At 42.2% G+C, this 8975-nt stretch overlaps 1 long non-coding RNA gene across 1 annotated transcript in view; it reads right to left on the bottom strand.

Annotated features, from left to right (window-relative positions):
- Positions 1-290: 290 nt before the first annotated feature.
- LOC116671553 (uncharacterized) overlaps positions 291-8975 on the bottom strand; it is a 23472-nt gene continuing 14787 nt past the window's right edge. Inside the window, exon 3 of the long non-coding RNA XR_004327287.1 lies at positions 291-413. This is a non-coding gene — a long non-coding RNA (uncharacterized LOC116671553). The remainder of the gene's footprint in view (positions 414-8975) is intronic.

Raw genomic sequence — 8975 nt, 5'->3', positions numbered from 1 at the left:
ACAGGTTAGGCTCTCTCCGTCAATACACGCGCTAGAAAGATATATAATATTCACTCTGTCATTCTGGTTCCGCTTTGGATGCCATCAAGCGAGATCTGTGGTCGTAATCAGTCCTTCACTGACCAATCAGCATTCATTAGCAGAATGCTAGCGTGTAATGGGCAGCAACAACTCAACCTGTAAGAACTAAGTGAGGACAGAAGTACTCGTTTATTTAACTTTCGACCTATAATCCATGTTGAACTTGCAAAAATCAGAGATTTGATCAGGCGAAAGAGAAAAAATTAGCCATCTAGCTCCATAGAGTCCCATTCTTTTTGCACTTGCCTGCGATCACCCCCTGTGGAACTCATTTGGTACAGTGGGGTTAAATAGGGAGTGAACAGGCTTTCCGTAGACAGGCTTTGGTAGAGCTGACGCAACTGTAGAGTTGAGTGATTATTTTCTGTTAGTTTGTCACTTGAAGTGACACCTACGTGTGCCGCTAGTTCCAAGGGGCGTGTGTAGTGTCCCCCCACGCAAACGGTATTTGGTAAGTCATCATTTTCTTGCATGGCCATGACTCAATGGAATACTCTGCCAACAGACATTATATCATGTAGAAGTCCCCACGCCTTCTTACATCTTGCTAAGCATTTGCTACTTTTAAGACAAGAGTGTGCACATCTATGTAGTGTGTGTGTGTGTGTGTGTGTGTGTGTGTGTGTGTGTGTGTGTGTGTGTGTGTGTTGGGGGGCAGCCTGCCCTGTCCTGTTGAAACGGCTTCCATGTTTATCCGTTTTATACATCGTCTCTTTGCCTTTTCTTGTTATTTTAATTAATAACTTTCTTTCTCTATACTAATGTTCTATGTATTTGTCCATCAACCTGTTTGGGGACTACAGATGGAAAATAGCAATCTGCTAGAACTTGGCACATATTCACACACATATTCACATACACAGTTAATGTTTTATTGTATGCTGTCCATTCCAGTCTCGCTTTGTCTATCCTTAAAACAAAAACATTAGTTTTTGGGGCTTTTCTGCCTTAAATTGATAGGACAGCTAGGGTAGAGAGAGAGGGAAGACATGCAGGAAATCATCATTGGTCAGACTTCAACCCTGGACCTCTGCGTCGAGGCATATACCTTTAAGTATGTGCGCCTGCTCTACCCACTGGGCCACTCCAGTCTCCTAGCCTATATCCTTAATGTTCCACTCTGGGGATTGCTCCAGTGCTGCAGGAAATTCCAACAAATGCCTGTCTTTTCTGTTTCCTTCTGCTTTCTTTGTCTTGGGATTTTAAATTCCGTGGATTTTTGAGGATTATTGTTGACTGCTCCTCAGATCTCTGCAGGGTAAATTGAGACAGCTAGCTAGACTATCTGTCCAATCTGGCGCTTTCCTCCCATCCCAGAATGCTGTGTAGAGTAGCCAGACCCTCCTTAACACAGCTTTGGAGGAGGGTCTGTCTCAGCAAAGCCAGACCCTCCTCCACAGTCCTCCTGCCTGACTCTAAGATTTCATTGTTTTAGTAATTTTTCCAGAAAGTTTGTGCTTCTACCATAAATGTGAGTAGTCTACATAGTGAAACGGTTTATTCCACTTAGTCCAGTTATAAACAACACGGATGACACAAATAAAATAGTGAAGCGATATACGATCGGGAGTCTTCACATTGTGTTTATTTTGAATATTGATGGGATGCTCTTGCCCTTCCGCTCCCTGTCCGGCCTGTTCAACGTCCTGCGGTTCCGACAAAAATAAAAATGGCGCAATTTATTTGCGTAGCAGAGCTGAGAGCCGCTCGTTGAACGCTTCTATGAGGCACTGCGTCATGGCTGGTGGAATCACAAGCATTGTCTTATGTAATGCAGACGCGTCAGGTTGAATCTGCAGGAGGGGTGAGTTTGCTTGATAGGTGTGTCTGATTTCCACACAGTGGGGGTGGTGCCTGAATCAGCTCCTAGCCTTAGTTGAGAGGCTCTTAAAAATGTCACGCTTTAGTTCAACCATAACTTTCTCTGGTTGAAAAAAAAGCTGACTTATGTATCCAGGGGAAACAGGTTTAGTTCCCTCACCATAAAACTGAGTCACAAAACTAAAGATATGTGAGATAAATGTGGATTCGACCATCAATGACTGCTGCTGCTCCGTAAGACCCACAGCTTATCCTTATTTATGAGGACAGGTAGAAGGGGGGCTTAGAAAAACATCAGAGATGACAGAATATGAATATGAATATCAGATATCGGCGTTAAAAGCAACGCTCTGCGGGCAAAACCAACATCCGCGTGGAAATGACCCAGACATACTTCTTCTTCATCAGACGTCTAGAATGAATCTGAAAACCTGAGGGAACCTGAGCCTTTGTGCTTGTGTCTCTGTGTGTGTGTGTGTGTGTGTGTGTGTGTGTGTGTGTTGACTAGGAAATATGAGAAAAATGATACAGATAGCAGGAGTGTTTCTGATTCATCAGCAAGATTGATTTTCAGGCTTGCAAGCCACTAAAAAGGTTTCTTTAATTGGGTTTAAATGAATGAATTGAGAAAGAGACAGAAGGGGGGGGGGGGGGTGACGACAGGGACAAAGAAAGTTATAATAGAGAAAGAGAAGAGATAAGCTGAGAGGTAAAGAGACAGAAAAGAAAAGAGAAAGTTAAGAAGAAAACAAATTGAAAGAGACACAGAGGAAATAATTTAAAAAAGACAGACACAGACTGAGACACACCATATGGGACAGAGAGCTTGGCTTCGTCTCATCCATCAGGTTCATGAGTGATAGCAGCCAAAAGGCCCAGCGAGCGCGCCGTCCCCGACGCCGCCGCGCGCCCTCTGCTTTATTTCATCATGAAAGTTTCATGCGTGGAAAAATAACAAAGACGCGGAGCCAAGTGGCTCGATGTTTGAAAGAAAAAAATCCGAGCCCTCTGAAACAAAAGGCTTCTGTTGTTTCTAAATCAACGTTAATTTGCGACTTGGCGGACCCCCGCCTGGGGGAAACTTGTGGTAAAAGAAAAGAAAACGAGGGAAGTTATTTTCTTCACATTGGCCATCTGAGGTCCACGGTTGTTTTTTTTTTATGCAAACCTTGAGGTTTTGGCCTTGAAGCTTGGATTTCACCTCTGCCCCCACTAACACCCACACCTCTCCCAGCCCAAAGGACTTTTTGACCAAATGGGAATGAATGCACCGCGATGATGGCAATGAATGGCGTCGTCCTGGGATTTGTCCACATCACAGCAGAAACCCTTGTAGAAGTCTTTGTCCTGCATTTGTTCTCTAAATAATTTGTTCTGCAATGCCGCAAAATACAATGAAGGAAGTGTGTTTTGACTTCAAACTCCTGCGCTTCTCAGTACTGAGTCCATCCCGCTGATCAACGAGGTCACAGGAGCCAAAGTGCAGATGTAACGTAAAAGGTAGGATTTATACAGTGACAGAACATTAAACTTATGGATCCCTGTGGGGTTGACAGAAGCAACAATAACAAAGAGAAGCTAAAGAAGCAGAAGGAAAAAACTCAACTAATGAAAATATGTTGAGTTTCACTGATATTTTCCATGCTTTTCTTTTCTTCTCTACATCTCCATCTTCTCAGTTGTGATTGATACATAGATTCCAAGTACGTAAAGTGCAAACCTCAGCTAAAGTTGAACTTCTCTCTGTTATTGTTTCACTAACGTTTCATTTTTCGATTTATATAGTTATATGGTTTAGTTCTACAGTGAGAAAACAAGATAACCCTGAATGTGGACGCTTGGTCAGGTGCCTTTGGTGTTGTTATTGACGCTCCTCAATCTCCTGTTATTGAAGTCTCCTTTAGTGTCATATCTAAACGCGCCTGGTTGGGACTATTGGCGTCCCTTTTGACGCAGTAAGGTTAAGGTAAAGGTCGTGGGGGGGCTTACGTTTCCATGACACGTGGGACAAGAATGGGACGGTTGGGTTTAGGAAAAGAACAACGAGACGGTCGGGTTAGGGATTAGGATGTGTCTCAACTACACACAAAGTACGATAAACCCCTCTGTGATAGTTTCCGCTACAGTAGGTGTCACCAAATTTTTACCACACACACACCAGCAAAATATGAATTGACACACTGATGAAATGCTCATTAATATGTTCTCAGTGTGAAACATAAGCAGCTCCTACTCCATGTGAAGTTGCAAACCAAACAGCAGGTATGAATAAATTGGCCAAAAATAGAAAAAGAAGATAAAGACACAAAAACGTTCCGGAGAAGTAAGAGAAACAATCACAGAAAGAGGAAAATATTTTGCCCCATGTTCCGCTCTTCATTCACCAGGAGGGAAAGCATTCCTGCATTTTCTCTTCTTCAAGAGCTGAAATGAGAAAATTCCATCCATCGCCAACGATAAGGACAATGTTATTGCAAGATTCATAGTGTTGGGTAACATGATGTTTGTCTCCCTGGAAACAAGCCCATTGGAGCTGCGGCAGGGTCAGTAGTCGAGTCCAGATCAGAAACAGATGAAGGCTCTCCCTCGGTCATACTTAATTGTATACTGTGCAAAGAAAATGCCTGATGCCAACAGCAATTGTGTTCAATTTGGTCAAATGACAATTTTCCTGTCAAAAGCAGAAGTGTTCAGTGGGTGTTCTGGGTGAAAAATGATTCACAATACCATTTAGACCAGCATAAGACACTAAAACTCGCCGCTGAAACCCAGATAAATTCACTTACTTGCATCTAGGCAGCTCTACATGGAAGTGACAGAGCGCTGACTGTGTGTGACTGTGAGTTTCACCTCGGTGCCATCGATCTCCATTTACAAGAACTGTGCGTGCATGAAAGCCAGGTCTGGACTTGATTGGGAGGCGAGCGGAGAGGCGGCCAATTTGTCATCATTTGGGTGACAACTTGTCTGACTGACATGCTCCCTCGCTGACCTCTCTTTGTGCTTTGAACTGTTAACAAAACTATATGTGTGCGACTGTGTGTGAGGACGGGAGAAGGAAATGACAGCGATGAGGGAACAGGGGACGTTAAAGAGAAAAATAGGGTTTTGGGGTTAAATGGTAATACTCCAAAATTATTCCAGACCTTTATGTGTTGGTATCGTTTGAAGATTTTGGTATTCAGAAAGATTTGTGTTGAAAACCATCAGCCGTCAGACTTGTTAGATCTGTATGAGGCATCTCGAAAGCGGCCTGCAGGGTATTTAGGTAAAAGAGAAGGTAAAGCAGTAGTCTTGCATTGCCAGACCTTCCTCCACAGCATTGCGGAGGACGGTCTAGCTAGTCCACACAGCATTCCAGGATGGGAGAAAAACATGCTCTGGTTTATTGGCATTTCTTTGAATCAATCCCAATCTACTTTGGTGGCGCTAAGTTCTGGACACCCTGAAAAAGCCTCGGGAAGGAACTTAGGTGGAACCTGTGCACGTAGGGAGTCGAGCTCTGGAATTAAAATGGCTGTTGAGAGTGTGATGTAAATTCTACTAAAAAACCATAAATATAATAATACCCAAAGAAAGTGGAAGGTGAGGGACATACGACGGAACTTCCAGCGGCACAGGAACAATCCCGTGAAGAAAACGTCGTTGATATACAGTAGACTAGTCAGAGTCTGAGTGTTGCACAGCAAAACCATAAAGCTGCACTAATTAATATTGTTAATAATACCAATGGATCAAGTGATAACGTTTAATGTGCAAAGAGAGGCTCATAATGACAAACGCACTGAGAGCTGAGAGCTGAGAGGAGCCTTTAAACATCTTTCAGGTCATTATTTTGGTTTTATGGCTCACAACTTTTTTCACTATCACCATTCCACCTTTGTTTTAAGCAGAAAGCAGTTGTTTTTAGTAAAAATAAGTTCTTATAAACCCACTGTAGGCGACTATGTGCCCAACACCAACCCACAGACAGAAAAGTAAGCAACTAGCTAGAGAATATTGAAGCAATTAGTAGCTGCGTTAGCTGAGCTTAGCTAACGTAGCTGTACTAGCTAAAGGGCCAGATGTTTTTCTCAGTAGTTGCGTAAAACTGAAACAGATTAGATAGTTACTGGACTTACCAAAGAGAGACAGATAAAGTTAGCAACTAGCTGCTAAACATAGCTACGTACTGGCTAAGTGCATGTTTAGCTGGCTTAGCTGGACTAGCTAAAAGGCTAGATGTTTTCCTTTGAAATTGATGGAGAATAATGGCTGCACAGTCCACATGGAGAAATGTCCAAATTAGTTTAAATTGAACTCTTAAAAATACAATATCTGCTGGTAAGTTGAAAATAATAACTATAAACTGGAACAGGAATCTAAATCAAATTGACCATCGTTAACACACCACCATTGTTTTCTCAAAGGTGATTCAAGTTTAACCATCAACCTTGTTTTTAACTACAGGAAACTAAATTATTATTTTATTAAACCACTGTTTTGTTTTGAAATGAAAGCTGTCAACTCCGGTGAGCATCAGAGTTTGGAGTCACAGATCTCATTTATAAGTTCACAGAGACTCAGACACAATTTTGGAGGCATGGTAATTAAATAATTGACTGTGCCGCTCAGGTCTTAACAGAGATGGAACACAGAAAAGCCAGTGTGTGTTTGTGTGTTCCTGAAAAACTCACCTGGGAACAATTGTATACAAGTTAAGATCTTTGTACAAAGGGGGAATTAAACTGTGTCTGTGTGTCTGTGTGCGTGTGTGTGTGTGTATGTGTGTGTTGTGTGTGTGTGTGTGTGCGCGTGTACATTCAGTTTATGTACAGGATATGTTTGCATGTATCTTTTGCTTAGATTTTTAAATGTGTGGCTACGGCATGCAGCTATGTTTTATTACGCGTTATTAAAAAATACACATTTATGTGTTCCTGCACTATGACTCACGCTGTAATATTACAGACAGTCAGCACCAACAGCATCTAAATCAGAGAAAAACAACTTGGTTTTCATAACACCATGAAAAACTGCAGTGGAAGAATAAACCAAATCTGAACTTGATTACGAGAAGTAATGAGCTGTTCTGTTTCAGAAGCTGCTTTTTTACTTTTTATTTTTACAAGCAATTGGTAGTCGAGCAAAGAACCCTGTATGGGGAGCCAGCCAGGTACACAGGCAGGGGAGGCTGCAGCCATTGTGAAAGCTGAATAGTTACGTTGCCTAAATTGCTCTTTTGGCTTTAAGAAAGCATGAAATGTATATTGGCTCCCCAGAGAGACGATTTAAAAGATCCAGCCTCCCTAACCCTGTTGGCTTGAGGACAACTGCCGAGGCTGACGGGATGTAAGGAAAAGCTCTTGATTTGATTTGAACCATTTTTGTGATTTGGATGAATAAATCAAAGAGAAAAGGTAAACAAGCGGTGGGTATGTGTGGCCACTGTTTCACTAGTTTCCCACCTCCTTTAAGTTGCTTTACGGGTCTGCAGTTGGTACTAGCTTATCTGAATACAGCATAATGGTACTTAAAAAACGTGTAAATTGCATTTGTATTGTTCGGTTTTTGCAGTTTCAATTGCAACCACTGCAGCATCCTCGCCCACTATATTCCGCCTGAAGTGTGCATTGTTTCACACTCAATGGCTGAATCTCAAGTATCTTATTCGAAAGCTCCTTGCTCCTTGCTTGAACTGGAAGTCGTTCGAAGTCAAGCGAGGAAAATCTTTGAGGAGCTATGAGCGAGGAAACACCCAGGAGCTGTGCAGCTGAAAGCTGTTGGTAACGCTTCAGAAGAAAGGATGTGTAATCCTTTAAAAACACATTTCCCTGTTTCCTCTCTCCCATGCTTCCTCAGTGGGAAGGGCTAGGAGCCGAGGAAAGGAAGCAAGTGAAGAAAATGTGGATGCAAATGGGTGCAGCATTTGGGTACTCGTAGTCGGTGGTGGGAATGACAGGGTTATAAATAACGACGTTAATAACGACGTTACTTTTTTCAGTAACGAGTAATTGTCTAATTGATTACTCTTCCCATCGTAATATCTGGTGCTGCGCATCGAAGTGTGAATGTGTGTGAGTGTTTATCTGATGAGCAGGTGGCACCTTGTTCAGCAGCCTCGGCCACAGTGTATGAATGTGTGTGAATGGTGAATGTTTCCTGTACTATGTAAAAGCGCTTTGAGTAGTCGTTAAAACTAGAAAAGCGCTTTATAAATACAGCACATTTACATTTACATTTAATACTGCCGTTACCGTTACTGCCGAAAAATGTGGCGCGTTACTATAATTTAAGCTGTTGTTTTCATCAGACCAACTTGATCTCTGAGCCGAGAAGCAAACTTACTCAACCTTAGCCAAGAAAGCAAAAGAACTTTTTTTCTTCTTTGGTTACTAGCGCATAAATGCTGACGATTGGAGGTTGAGTAAAATTTCATGGTAAGCCAATCAGAGGTAGAGTTGGGCGGGTGCTCGAAAGCACGCATAGTCGGACACACAAAGAACAACACAAGCAGTCAGTCAACAAGAGACAGGTATGGATTATGAAATCGGGGGGGGGGGGGGGGGTAACTTTTCCTGCTAAAGATTTCCAACTGTGGTCACAAAAATACTGGGGGGTGTCGGGGGGTCACTTGTGTTCTCTCACTATGACTCAGAGTGGCCACTCGCTCCAAAGCTAATTGCTGTCATCTCTCACTTCTCCTGCTCTATCTCACAACACACCACACACACACACACACACACACACACACACACACACACACACACACACAAGCACACAAGTATAAACATCAGGGCACTTATGTTATTCGCACTACAAAGAGTGTATACATTTTGTGTGTTTGTATTAAGTGCCCATTTCATTATAATATTCAGATTTATCATAAACAATTGAACATGCACATGTATTTTAAGTTCCATTACAGAAGGATGAAGGTGGGGTCCCATTTGAGCATTTAAAAATTTACTTGAAAGTAACGCATTAGTTACTTTCTGAACTAGTTACTTTTATAATTTGTAACTGAACATGTAATTTAGTTACTTTTTGGAAGTAACTTGCCCAACACTGCTCGTAGTGCGCTGCAGTTGGCC

The sequence above is a fragment of the Etheostoma spectabile genome, chromosome 21 (genome assembly GCF_008692095.1).
Source record: "Etheostoma spectabile isolate EspeVRDwgs_2016 chromosome 21, UIUC_Espe_1.0, whole genome shotgun sequence".
NCBI lineage: Eukaryota > Metazoa > Chordata > Actinopteri > Perciformes > Percidae > Etheostoma > Etheostoma spectabile.
The sequence above is the reverse complement of the archived record's forward strand: the minus strand, read 5'-3'. Positions and strand labels throughout refer to the sequence as shown.